Source organism: Ornithorhynchus anatinus, chromosome 6, assembly GCF_004115215.2.
Source record: "Ornithorhynchus anatinus isolate Pmale09 chromosome 6, mOrnAna1.pri.v4, whole genome shotgun sequence".
NCBI lineage: Eukaryota > Metazoa > Chordata > Mammalia > Monotremata > Ornithorhynchidae > Ornithorhynchus > Ornithorhynchus anatinus.
Genome location: NC_041733.1, coordinates 27,012,316 through 27,025,207, shown reverse-complemented (window position 1 = coordinate 27,025,207; position 12,892 = coordinate 27,012,316). Strand labels below are relative to the sequence as shown.

Genomic DNA, 12,892 nt, shown 5'->3' with positions numbered 1-12,892 from the left:
AAGGAGATTTTGAGGTTTGTTAGCTCAGGTGTTTAGCTCACAATTCAGTAGTCCCTTCCATACATAACATATAAAGATTTCCCATTGTTACATCTGTGGATGAGGTGGCTGGCCAGGTCTATGAGACTAATAATAACAAAGAAATAATAATAATGATGGTAATGATGATAATTGTGGGTGTTAATCACCAGTATGTGCCAAGCACTGTACTAAGCACTGGGATAGATACAAGATAATCAGGTCAGACTTAGTCCCTATCCCACATGCCAATGTTTCTAGAATACGGGAATGATAAAATCCAAATTTCATTTTAAAATTTCCTATAAGCCCCTTGCCCCTCTCAAGGTCGCACCTGGAGAGTTTCTAGTACTCTACCAGTTTTGGCTAAGGGAGGGAGAGTCAAGCAGAGGCCTACACATTCCATTCCTAGCTTGGGCAGTGGCGAGGGAGTGGAAAGCAATCTGCTATAAGTCAAAACTCACCCATGCTGGGTAGCAGTGCCATGGGAGAGAGTTGAGGGCAGAGACTTAGTACTGCACAGAAGGTGGCCAATGGTAAACCACTTCCATATTTTTACCAAGAAAACTCTATGGATACATTACCAGAACGATTGCAAATGGAGAGCAGGGCGTTCTGGGAGAGATGTGTCTGTGGTGTTGCTATGTGTCAGAAACAACTCGATGGCATAAGACAAGACATTGAGCCTCTAACCAGCCTGTTAAAAGGTAGTAATTCATTGGATGCAGAGGAAAGTTTATTTTCATATTCACTGCTGAGAGACCACTTCCTGATCTAAAGAAGGAAATGAAACAGGTGAAGGGGAATGGGACAGACTGGAGCTGAACCAAGGTCCCATAAGATAGTGACTCACGGGGCTGGGGGCAAGTGAGGGTTTAAAATGTAAATAATAATAATGATTTTTGTTAAGTGCTTACTATGTGCCAAGCACTGTTCTAAGTGCTGGGGTAGATATCAGGTAAACAGGTTCTCCCATGTGGGGCTCACAGTCTTAATCCCCATTTTACAGATGAAGTAACTGAGGAAAAGAGAAGTTAAGTGACTTGCTCAAAGTCACATAGCTGACAAGTGGCAGGGCCAGGATTAGAACCCATGACCTCTGACTCCCAAGCCCATACTTTTTCCACTAAGCCACACTGCTTCTCTGGCTGGGTGCCCTGAGGGTGAGCATCCAAAATCCGAATCCTGTTAACAACAAATGAATACATTTTCCACTGCACCAGACATAAGCACTTAGTAACTGGGAAAAGTGCTGTTAATTATTTAGGCATCATTCCCACTGACAGAAAAGTAAATCTATTCTAGAAATAGGAATCCTGGTGCTGTATTTTTGCTCCTGAAATAGCATCTCTAATTTTCTGCCAGATTGTTCTAGTAAATATGCTCTTTTCAGGGATTACTGACCTGAGAAAAAGATGATGCTGATACATGAATACATAGGAAGAAACTGTACCTATTAAGTACTGAAAACAAGAACATAGGACGTTTCATTGCTATTTAATGTTAACTAAATAAAATGCCTAAACACCTGAAATACCTATTACAAGCAGTTTTCTTTACCATCTTTTATTGCTTGCTACCCAAGGGAAATTGACAACATAAAATTCAGATAATTTAATCTCCAAACCCAGTCTTGTGTAATAACTTTACTTCTGTTACTTTACGAAGGACTTTTTGTTGCTTTTGTAATGTCCTTATTGAATGAAGATTCTCTAGATTAATCTCCAAAGTCATTGTTTCATCCTCCATGTCTCTGCAGATAACTGTAGATCTCAGTTAAGGGATTTTAGGTGTCTTTTTTAATGAAAATGCATAGTATCTTCATGTGTCAATGATATTTGTTGAACAGCTACTGTGCGCAGAGCACCAGTCTGGATATTATAACATAAGAAATGTCAATGGCCTGTAGAATCTAGTAGGCTAACTCTGAGAGTGGCACTTGGGTGACCAGAAAATCTGTATGATAGTTGACTCTTTGACATTCATTCTAATTTTAGGGATGCACCATTTTACATCCTTAATCTTGCCCTCTCTGTCAACATTTCTTCCTCTAAGAGTCCATTAGGTTATCATAGCACTCTTGAATATTGGGAAATATAAAAAAGTAGAAGAGGGATTTCCTCCTCTCAGGAACTTACAACTTAATGGAAAAGTCAGTAGATAATAGGCATAAAATGATATTGTTTCCTTAGGTAGCAAGCAATAAAGCTGGTAAAGAAAACTGCTTGTAACAGATATTTCAGGTGTTTAGGCTTTATATTTAGTTAACATAAAATAGCAATGAAATGTCCTATGCTCTTGTTTTCAGTACTTAATAGGTACAGTTTCTTCCTATTTATTCATTTATCAGCATCAGCTTTTTCTCAGGTCAGTAATCCCTGAAAAGGGCATATTTACTAGAACAATCTGGCAGGAAATTATAGGTGCTATTTCAGGAGCAAACAGAGAGAGAACTGATATCTCTAGACTGTAAGCTCATTGTGGGCAGGGAGTGTGTCTACCAACTCTGTTGTACTGTACTCTCCCAAGAGCTTAGCATAGTGGTTTGCACACAATAAGTGCTCGATAAATACTATTGATGATGATAATATAGATTATACTTGTAAATGAATAAGTTACAAATAAATGAAGATGATGATCATATATTTCTAATTCAGGGGTGAAATTTCTTATCAGTGCTCTAAAACTAATTCAAAAATAGTTGAAGTAGCAATCTATTAATCAATCAGTAATATTTTTGAGTGCCTCCAATGTACAGAGCCCTGTACCAAATTCTTGGGAAAGTACAATAGATGTGGAAGACCCAATCTCCACCCAAGAGGAGCTTTCAATCTAATGGGGAGACAGATGTAATTATGTATAGGTTCATCCATTCATTCATTCAATTGTATTTGTTGAGCACTTGTGTGCAGAACACTGTACTAAGTACAGTATAACTTGTACAGTATAACAATAAACAGTCACATTCCCTGTCCACATGAGCTTACAGTCTAGAGAGACAAGCTTACTGTCTAGAGGGAGTTTACAGTCTAGAGGGTAGGAGGAATAAGTGCACACATTGATATGTAAGACAGTACAAAGGGAAGGTGTTAATACACAAGGGCAGAAATGACTGTTGTGAGGCTTTGATCTGGAGAAAATACCAAAGCCACCTCGGAGGCCTGTATTTTTGCCACATAATGTGTGCCAGGAGAAAGGCTCGGTCTCTCTTGAAATGAGGAAGGTGATCCAACAGCAGACCATCCAGTCATCCTAACTCCGCTCGTGTGGCTCTGCCTAATGCAGTGCTCTGCACCTAGTAAGCGCTCAATAAATACCACTGATGTAGAAGGGATTGATTGATATCTGCTCCTAGGCACAAGGCTTGTTGTACTGGGCTCCCTCAGAACAGCTGCAGCCATTTGAGGGATGGAGAAACATGTTCCCCATGCTCTCACAGGACTCCTCCACATTTGGGAAGAAAGCAGGACTGAAATGGATGTTTACAAATGAATCTAGATTGGATCCGAGAGGAGTTTGAAAATGGCATTTATTTTTCACTGCTGCGGACACTCCTTTTGTTCCCAAGAAAGTAGCTGTTTCAGGGCCTTTGCCATCCATCATGCCTTTAAACTCTAACCTCCTCCAAGTGCTCTTTAAGACCTTATAGAAATGGTAGAATTGAAACTGATCAGCAGAGCACTTCTTTAACCTTCCATTTATATTCCAAGAGGTGCACTCATATATAAAAAGACTCACCTCAAATAGTGAGACTTTTTTTATACAGTTGGATACAGTCGACTTTCTGTGGGGCCTTGCAAGAAGGTCATTCCCCACGGAGTATCTGTCTTACACTTGAGAGGTGAATGGGAATATTTTGTGACTCGGAACCTGAAGCCATTTTTTAGATTAAGTATTAGGAGTACCACAGAAACAGTGGAAACTTCTGAAAGTGACAGGACTTATGATGCCAGTTTTACATTTTGTTTCGTTTTTAGCCTCTGACATGACACGTTTAGAAAAGCCTCCTCCTTGTGAAAAACACTATTTAATCAAGTTGTTTTGGTTAATCTGTCAAAGTCACAATTTTTTCCTTTGATTGGTTTCATTAGCACACACATATTCAGCTCAGCGACTTGCCTGCCTCAATTGTCATTTTATAACAATATCCGAAGGTCCAGTGGAAAGGGCGTAGTATTGAGAGTCAGGGAACCCAGCTTCTAGCCCTGCCTCTGCCACTTACCTACTGTGTGTGACCTCTGGCATGTCCGTCTCTAGACTGTAGGCTCGTTGAGGATTTAGCACTCAGTAGCTGCTCAAGAAATAATACTTTCTGAAAAAGATTGATTGATTGTTGACAATAAAATGAAAATCTGAGTTAAAAGGTGATTATGATACTTCTTTTCTGCCACTCCTATACATTAAGCCTTCATTTCTGCCACACCTATATATTGAGCACTTGGAAACAATTGGAATAATTTCCCCCTGGAGGTGAAGAAGGTAGAAAAAAGTGTCTTTAGATTTGATAAATCAAACCCACAATCACCTAGGGTACCATGGCTTTGCTAAAGACCTAGGGTACCATGTGCAATGAGCAACATGAGTGGACCCAAGGAGTTAATGCAGCTTCTAAAGGTGTCTATCAAGTTTCCAGAAAGATAACTCATTAAATATTAATTAATTAATTCAATCATATTTATTGAGCACTTACTGAGTGCAGATCACTGTACTAAGCGCTTGGAAAGTACAATTCTGCTGGTTGATCTCAATAGTAAAAATCACTTAGATGTTAATCTACAACTTCCAAAGGAGAAAAAGACAGAGTCTCCATGCCATCATCTTTATTCCTACTTTGATTTCAAGTAAAGAGACCCTGATGTCATTGCTTTGCAGGTTCTTGGTTGTAACAGAGAAACAAGAAAAAAAAAGTAAAGATGAATTACATTTTCCATTGATGCACTTGTCAATATTTGGACAGCTCTGTAGTGCACCTACTAGAAATGACAGATCCCTGATTTACTGAGGCTGTGCTTTAGATGCATAAGCCTTTTTTTCCCCAGGATTAAACAATTTTAAGACAACTCGATGTCATCGTTGAAGAAAACCAAATTGTGTGAAATATTTTATTAGCATTGATGCACTTGACAGGATGCCACTTGCATTTTAATGTCATTCTACTGCAGTTGACAGATAAGACAGATCATCCTTTAGAAAAAGTCAACAAAAGGGGTTTAAACTGGTTCTGAATTCCTTAAAGAATGTTGAGAGAATGTGGGAAGAAGATGAAAATCAAGGTGGAATTGAATCTTTCAAGCAGGACGTATTCCTTGAGTTGTTCTCCGATTCAACTCCCATTGAGTCTGCAAGCTGAGTCAAGATTCTCACTGAATCATCAGTTGCTTAGTTGGGTTGCTACTAATCCCACCAAATTAGATGCTTCATTTGGAGAATGCGACTTCAAGTAGAACTTTTGAGGAGAGGATACACAAGAAAGCCTTTCAAGAGATGAATTAGAGAAAATGTTGGGCAGGAATCGTGTCTACCAACTCTGTTGTATTGTATTCTCTCAAATGCTCAGTACAGTGCTCCACACAGAGTAAATTCAATAAATAGCATTGATTGGTTGACTCAGGCATAGACAGGAGACAAGATCCCACCTACAAATGCTTTTTGTAGGCAAGGAACATGTCTACCAAGTATGTTACATTGTACTCTCCTAAGTGCATAGTATAGTGCTCTGCACGTAGTAAGCCATTAATAAATATGACTGGACGATTGACTGATTTATCCTTTTGCCTTTAGCTAAGAGTCTCAAAGGAGTTGGATGGCAGGATAACTTATGGCAACTATAACAGTCCTGGGTTTTGACCTTCATAATAACATTGCCATGAATGGAGGAGTTCTCGAAATAATTCTTAGTACTGAGGTAACATGATGTTTTTAATGCCCTTTCTCTATCAGTTCTCCTACAAAATATGCCTTTAAAGTGTTAGTGTCGCAGGAATTTGAGGGACAGAAATGAAGTGAATTTCTCAGGAACAGACAAAGTTATAATTAAAATCTTGATATCAACCCCCACACCTCCCCACCCTACATGTATCCCAAGAGTTTATGGAAGACTGTAGAAAGAAGGACCTATTTCTTGGAAGAAGGAGCTTCATGAACACATAAAAATATGTGGTAGTGTGATCTCAGAATCAAGTTTCCAGAACTAGTCAGGAAGCCTATGTGAGTTTATAACTAGTTATGCAATTTGAGTAATAGCTATGCTTCTCTCATACTTGGTTATTAATCTGCACTATTGCATTTTGTTTGCATAGAGCTCTGGGGGCAGTAAAATTAAAAAAGCTCACTGAGTTTAGGAAAATGGAGCCCCGAAGAAAAAACTAGCATTCTTTGTCTTCCCCATTTTTGAATCAGCAATATCCATTAACATTGTATTTGTGTTTCCTTCCAGATTCCTGCTAAACCCCCAGTGAAAGAGAGATGGATTTGCTTAAGCTTAGACCTGGGTGACTATTTCTCTAGCAAACCTTTCACAATCTTTTATTAACACAGCAATATCAAACCACTAGCCTGCCAATTTATAGAGTTCCCAATCCCACTTTATCAAAGCTTTTCAGTAGCTGCATGTGGTATCAATGTCTGGAAGGTTGGTTACACTATGTCCAATACAATTACTTTGTATCTATTCTAGATCTTAGTTCAGAGCCTGGCACATAGTAAGTGCTTAGCAAATACCACAGTTATTATTATTACTATTATTACTATTAAAGTGGTTTTTAAAACAGTATCCCATTGTATTCTCTCCCCCAGGGGTTAGTACAGGACATGTTTTGTCAGGGAATGACACAGAACTTTAGTCTATGGAGAAGCAGCTTGGCCTACTCGCGAGAATATAAGCCCATGAGTTGGAGTACCTAGGGTTAATTCATTCAATCATATTTATTGAATGCTTATTGTGTGCAAAGTACAGTATTAAGTGCTTGGGAGAGTACAATACAACAACAAACAGACACATTCCCTGCCCACAGGGAGCTCATAGGTTATGGGGTCTAATCCCAGCTCTCCACTTGCCTGCTGGGTGACTTTGGGCAGCTTCTGCCCCTTATTTTCCTCATCTGTAAGATGGGGATTAAATACTTGTTGTCCCTCCCTCTTAGACCTGTGAGCCTCATATGGGACACAGACTATCCAATCTGATTATCTTGTGTCTATCCCAGCATTTGATACATAGTAAGTGATTAACAAATGCCACAATCATTCAATAAATGGTATTTATTGAGTGCTTACTGTGTGCAGAACACTCTACAAAGTGATTGAGGAAGTACAATATAATAGTCGGTAGAAGTGATCCCTGCATAGAAGGAGGTTACGATCTATGGGATTTATTATTTGTCTATGCTTTGCTTTCTTGCTTGATCACTGGTCTAAAACATCACCCAGCATATATCTCTTCCCTTGTCAAAGATTTCCAATGACTGCCTACCATCCTCTGCATCAAGCAGAAATTTCTGACTATTGGCTTGGCTTTTGATCGGCTCTCTCCTTCTAGCATGTTGGCTCTTCTTCATCCACTACAACCCCTCCCACCAAGCTGATCTTTTTCACGGACTTCTCTCTCAACTTGCATTTGACAGGATAAGACAGTCAAACCCTCCAAACCTTTGCTCCCACTCTTCTCTCTGTTTGGAACTTTCTCCCCTTCAAATCTACCAGGCATCAGTTTGCCCCATCTTCAAAGGTCCCCTGAAAATCCACCTCTTCCAGTCAGTTGCCCAGACTTGCCTGACCCTGATGATAGTCTTGAAAATGCCCAGGGTCATTTTTCAGGTTGAAAAATGTCTGTTGTATTTTGTCATTTGAAAGCCTTTAAGAGTCATGAAGCAAAAAGGACCTTTCTTAGACTCGCCACACCACATTGTAAAGCTGCTGGTGATGAGGGAATGTTTTTCATGTACCTGTTCTACTTTCCCAAACACTATTCTCAGTGCACTGCACCCAATAAGTGCTTAATAAAGCCATTATTACTATTATTAATTTCACCTCAGATAATAATAATACTGGCTTGTTTAGAACTTTACTATGTGCCGAGCACTGCCCTAAGCACTGGAACAGATACAAGTTAATGAGGTTGGACCCAGTCTCTGTCCCAAATGGGCTCATACTCTTAATCCCCATTTTACAGATGAGGTAACTGAAGCCCAGAGAAGTTAAGTGACTTGCCCAAGGTCACAAAGCAGACATGTGGTGGAGTCAGGATTAGAACCCAGGTCCTTCTGACTATTAGGCCTGTGCTCTTTCCACTAAGCCATGCTGCTTCCCAGATATAGTGGACCAATTCCTCCCTTACTTGCACTGGGGGAAAGTCCCAAACAACAGTCATTCTTTTAGTGAAATTCACTAAAGGTGGAAATGTGTGCTCTACCAGCTGCTCCATAGCAGCAATTAGCCAACACATCTGAGTTCCAGGGCTGTACAGATTCCTGCTGCCCTCATTGATGAAACTTGTGCACAGATGGAGAAGTAAATAAATGGAAGAGGTGTTGCTTTGGCTATATTTGACACAGATTCAGCTTCTATTTTTGCCAAGTGGAACCCAGCCTTATGGTGGGAAAGAAGCAAATTAAATATGTAATGGAAAGACTATTACTAGCCTGTAGGCCTGCAGTTATCTTTTGGGAAGCAGCTTGTCCTGCCGGAAAGAGTTCGGGCCTATGAGTCAGAGGACCTAGGTTCTAATCCTGACTTTGTCACTTATCTGCTCTGGGAACTTGGGCAAGTCCCTTAACTTCTCTGTGCTTCAGTTTCCATCACTCAATCAATCGATCAACCAATGACATTTATTGATTTAGTACACGCTCTAGTAGAGAAGCATCAGGGTGTAGTTAACAGAGCATGGGCCTGCGAGTCAGAAGGTTATGGGTTCTAATCCCTGCTCTGCCACTTGTCTGCTGTGTGACCCTGGGATAGTCACTTAATTTCTCTGGACCTCACTTACTTCATCAGTAAAATGGAGATTGAGACTGTGAGCCCCATGTGGGACAGGGGACTGTGTCCAACCCGATTTGCTTGTATCCACCCCAGCACTTAGTACAGCGTCTGCACATAGTAAGAGCTTAACAAGAACCACAATTATTATTATTACTACATTCAGAGCACTGTGCTATGCGCTTAGGAGAATTACAATACAACAGAGTTGGTAGACATGTTTTATGTGATTTATACCTGCTCTCCCTCCTTCTGAGAGTATGAGACCCATATGTCTAACCCAATTATCTTGTACCTATCTGAGCACCCCAGAGCTGAAATTGCAGGGGTAATTTAAGTCAGGATTCAGGAACCTTAGCATGGCTTGTTACGGAGCTTGAATGATTGTACAGTGTAGCCCTGTTTTCTGTCCAGTAGAAAGAACACTCACTGTTCTGGGAAATGGAAGGCCAGTGTTCTGGTCCTGGTTCTGTCTGTATCTTGCTATTTGGGAAAAGACCACACATGCCTTTTGCAATGTGTTGCACCCTTGCCCGCTGACTGGCTTGTTGCATGCCATGCCCAGTGAAAACTGGCAGGAATGGGAGAGTGAGAGTGGTCCTGCAAAAGCCATTGGGTCTCTAAGCAGAGTTGTTATATTGTAATCTCCCAGGTGCTTAGTAAAGTGCCCTGCACACAGTAAGCACTCAATAAATATGATTGAATGAATGAAATGTTTTCTATCTTGAAGGCCAAATCCAAGGTTTATTCGTGTTTCCTGATGGGAGACCCTATCAGTGCTGAAATGCCTTATGTCTGACTTTGGCCTGCGCTTTTGATCACTCATTGCCATGAGCACCCAAATCAACTTCAAAATATCAGGTATTCTTCACTGGTCGGTCTATTCTTCACTCCGCTGCCCGGCTCATCTTCCCGCAGAAACGATCTGGGCATGTCACTCCCCTTCTTAAACAACTCCAGTGGTTGCCTATCGACCTCCGCTCCAAACAAAAACTCCTCACTCTAGGCTTCGAGGCTCTCCATCACCTTGCCCCTTCCTACCTCTCCTCCCTTCTCTCTTTCTACCGCCCACCCCGCACGCTCCGCTCCTCTGCCGCCCACCTCCTCACCGTCCCTCGGTCTCGCCTATCCCGCCGTCGACCCCTGGGTCACGTCCTCCCGCGGTCCTGGAACGCCCTCCCTCCTCACCTCCGCCAAACCGATTCTCTTTCCCTCTTCAAAACCCTACTTAAAAATCACCTCCTCCAAGAGGCGTTCCCAGACTGAGCTCCTCGTCCCCCTCTACTCCCTCTGCCATCCCCCCTTTACCTCTCCGCAGCTAAAGCCTCATTTTCCCCTTTTCCCTCTGCTCCTCCACCTCTCCCTTCCCATCCCCACAGCACTGTACTTGTCCGCTCAACTGTATATATTTTCGTTACCCTATTTATTTTGTTAATGAATTGTACATCGCCTTGATTCTATTTAGTTGCCATTGTTTTTACAAGATGTTCTTCCCCTTGACGCTGTTTAGTGCCATTGTTCTTGTCTGTCCGTCTCCCCCGATTAGACTGTAAGCCCGTCAAACGGCAGGGACCGTCTCTATCTGTTGCCGACTTGTTCATCCCAAGCGCTTAGTACAGTGCTCTGCACATAGTAAGCACTCAATAAATACTATTGAATGAATGAATGAATGAATGAATGAAAGGTAATCGGAGACAGAAAAAGAAGTGATAAAAACCCTCCAAAATGATTTGTGATTTTATTAATCTCTGATATGTTTTATATTAAAAAATAGAGTTTTGGGAATATGGAACTCCCAACTTGGTCATTTCCTCCTTTTTGAGCCTAAGATGACAGGAATATTTATGGGTGATAGAAGTAGGGATGTTGCTGTATACTCTGTTTTTAGTGTGGTTATAGACAGACTGTAAGACATCTTTAGATTATAAATTTGTCTTCACTTCTTTTTTTAGTGCAGCTGAATTTTGGTTATAATTAAACATTTATCTCAAAATAACTTAAATTACCCTCAACTGGAAAACTAAAAAAACTCAAACAGTAAATGAACACATCTACAATTGTAAGACATTCCTTATACTAAACATCTAGTGAGTGTGATAGGCATTTTGGATTCTCAAGCTGTTTAACTTCCTTCCAAGTTTTGAAGAGCAATTACATTGGCTTTTGAAAAGTGCCTGTAGGGCAGTTCTAATGCATTTCCTATTAGTGGACTTCAATCTCCTCTGTACAAATGAAAACACGTTATCCTTAACTCCCTAACGAAAACACTGCTCGCTGAGTTTCAGGACTCAGAATTAGATAGGACTCATGTGTAGCAATAGTAGGCTATTGCTGAAGACATCCAAACCAAAGGCTTGCAGGCACTGAGATGCAGCATGGAAAGACCAGAGGCCTGGGTATCAGCATCAAATCATGCCAGGAACAATTGTTCAGATAGGATCCCTGAAATTACAGATATATACATAAGTGCTGTGGAGCTGAGAGTGGAGTGAATAAAGTGTAAAAATCCAAGTTTAAGGGTGACATAGAAAGAAAAAAGAGTAGGGGAAATGAGGGATTTGTTGGGGAAGGCCTCTTGGAGGAAATGTGATTTTAATAAGCTGATGAAGATGGGGAGAGTGATAGTCTGTAGGATATGAAGATACCAAGATGCAGTAATTCACATCCAAGTAAATCTAAAGTTTGTCTTCTATGTTACCCTGAGTGAAAAAAAACCAACAGTGTAAGGTGATTCCTATCTGTGCGAATGGGGAAAGAGAACACCAGCGGCATGTCAGAATAGAGTCAGGGAAAACCAGCTGGGGCACCTAGATCTTGCTTGGTGAAATGTGGGCATATGGCTGACTCAGCTGCTGACCATAACCTTGGCAAGTACCTACTACCTCCTGAATCTTCTGTAAAATGAACATTTAATATGTCTACTAAATATGTTATACTGTATCTCCATAGCACTTATTGCAGTATTCTGCACACAATAAGTGATTAATAATAATAATAATAATGGTATTTGTTAAGCACATACTATGGTTCAGGTACTGTTTAAAGTGCTGGGGTGGGTACAGGCAAATCTGGTTGGACACAGTCTCTGTCCCACATGGAGCTTACAGTCTTAATACCCATTTACAGACGAGGTAACGGAGGTGCAGAGAAGTTAAGTGCCTTGGCCAAGGTCACACAGCTGGCACGTAGCAGAGTGGGATTAGAACCCAGATCCTCTGACTCCCAGGCCCATGCTCTATCCTCTAGACCAAGATGTTTCTCAGTGAATATGATTGATTGATTTAAGACATTAGCTTTATTGGGTGGTGCTGGATATTTAATAAAGAGAAAGACACGAGTCTAGCAGGTGATCAATGCAATGTGGCCCCGACCTCTTCCACTATGAGCCTGACTTTTGCCATCCACTCCAGCCTGCAGCCTCTCAGGGTAGTGGGTCAGTGTGTTTAAGAGCACCATTCACACTGAGTCACCGTCTGAGTTTTTTGTCTGTGAATCCCTCTTGGTGAGCCACAGTAGGGAAGTGCTGGGAGACACAGCTAGAGTAGAACTTCTCTGTTGGAGGGGCAGCTGTGGGAAGGCTGCATGGAGAGATTTTCTAAGTCTGTGCAAATATCAAAATCAAAGCAAAAAAAAAAAGAAACAGTTTGATTGAGAACCTGAAAATGAATGAGAGGAAAAGTAGGAAAATATAAGAAGCATGTGCTACTGTGGTTTCATTTCTCAGAGGACAACATGCACATTGTGAGCAACTTAGCTGTATCTTTTTTTTCCCCTCCAGCACTGCTTGCAGACTTCAATTACTCATTATCTGTCAAGAGAGGCTCCCCAAATCAGGAATGGATAATTAATTATAGTAAAAACTCAATTATCCAGAATGCACTTCCCTGAGCATGGCTGGGTTAGC

General features: G+C 41.0%; 1 non-coding gene across 1 annotated transcript; it reads left to right on the top strand.

The window, feature by feature from the left end:
* Window positions 1–334: 334 nt before the first annotated feature.
* LOC114813115 lies at window positions 335–472 on the top strand. Its single transcript, XR_003760726.1, has one exon. It is a non-coding gene; the product is annotated as a small nucleolar RNA SNORA7 (small nucleolar RNA).
* The last annotated feature ends 12,420 nt before the right edge of the window (window positions 473–12,892 follow it).